The 1,536-nt window shown below is 46.4% G+C and overlaps 1 protein-coding gene across 1 annotated transcript in view; it reads left to right on the plus strand.

Moving 5' to 3' along the window:
• MVB12A (multivesicular body subunit 12A) overlaps positions 1 to 1,536 on the plus strand; it is a 35,990-nt gene that overhangs the window by 10,550 nt on the left and 23,904 nt on the right. Inside the window, exon 4 of the mRNA XM_011990149.1 lies at positions 527 to 534. The gene's annotated coding sequence lies outside the window, so the exon portion shown is untranslated. The remainder of the gene's footprint in view (positions 1 to 526; positions 535 to 1,536) is intronic.

The following is a 1,536-nucleotide window of genomic DNA, read 5'->3' on the forward strand; positions in this document are numbered from 1 at the left end:
CTACTTTCTTAAAAGCAGGGGTGTGATAACAGCTGCTTCCCAGTGGACTGGAATGTCCACACAAATTAAAAACTGAAACAGTATCTCCATCAACTCAGAGAAAACAGTAAAAAGAAAGTAGGCGATGACATTTCTCATCAGTTACATTCTTCTGAATTTAATCAGTGCCAGGGAAACTGAAACTATGGTTATACCTAAGATAAGGCAAACATTTAAAGAAAGAGTAAAGGAAAGATTAATTTTGCAGCTGTCTCAGGGTCTGGTGGAGGGCTGATGGATGTCATCCTGTCTTTGTTTTGCACCGGGGAAAGTAAGCTTGTAATCAGTGCTGTCAGGATGAAATTCAACAGCCTGGACAAGGGGTCAGATAGAGCTTGCAAACCTAAGGTTACCTATCTTTGTTTATGGGAGGCTGGACATCTTGGAAAGATTTAGGGGTAAGCAAATAATTTACATATGAACAATTTGTGAGGGCGATCATCTGGAGATGTGTGAGGGCTTTTTTTTTTTTTTTTTCTTTTTGTAGGCATCTGGGTAATGTACAATGTTTAACCACTTAAGACAATCAGGAAGCAACAGCCATGCATTTGGGAAATGAATTTCAGTACTGTGTGGCTGAGTCTCCAGACCTAACTTTCCCTTTGGTACAGACGCGGTGGCACTTGCCTGTAATCCCAACACTTTGGGAGGCCGAGGCAGGAGGATCACGCGAGCCCAGAAGTTTAAGACTAGCGTGAGCAACAAAGTGAGTTTCCCCCCACCCCCACCCTCCACCTCAACAAAATATTTAAACATTAGCTGGACATGGTGGCTGCGCCTGTAGTGGCTGGAGCGCAGTGGTGTGATCTCGGCTCACTGCAGCCTCCGCATTCAAGCAATGCTCCTGCCTCAGCCTCCTGAGTAGCTGGGATTACAGGCACCTGACACCACACCTGGCTAATTGTATTTTTAGTAGAGACCGGGTTTCACCATGTTGGCCAGGCTGGTCTCCAACTCCCGACCTCAGGTCATCTGCCACTCAGGAGGCTGAGTAGGAGGATCCCTTGAGCCCAAGGGGTAGGAGGGTCCCTTGAGCCCAAGGAGTAGGAGGGTCCCTTGAGCCCAAGAGGTCGAGGATGCAGTGAGCCATGTTTGCATGACTGCACACCAGCCTGGACAACAGAATGAGACCATGTCTCAAAAACAAACCAATACAAACAACAACAACAACTTTTCCTTTGGCAAATTGCCTTTGGAAGATCCTCATATTTTTATTTTCTTTGACAGGAAAGAGCAATATATAGAAAGTGCTTAGCTTAGCACTTTGCACATTACAGTTCCCCGTCTGAGTTTGCCCTTGTCATTTGGTAAGTTTCAGACTTGACTGCAGGCTTTCCTTAAACTGAACTCCCAGAAGCGAGGTTACTGGGTCCAAGGGGATGCCTATGTCTCAGGCTCTCCCTTCCCCTAAAGAATTCAGAATTTGGCTAGGAGTGGTGGCTTACACCTGTAATCCCAGCACTTTGGGAGGCCAAGGCGGGTGGATCATCTGAGGTT

The sequence above is a fragment of the Mandrillus leucophaeus genome, unplaced genomic scaffold (assembly GCF_000951045.1).
Source record: "Mandrillus leucophaeus isolate KB7577 unplaced genomic scaffold, Mleu.le_1.0 Scaffold11, whole genome shotgun sequence".
Classification (NCBI taxonomy): domain Eukaryota; kingdom Metazoa; phylum Chordata; class Mammalia; order Primates; family Cercopithecidae; genus Mandrillus; species Mandrillus leucophaeus.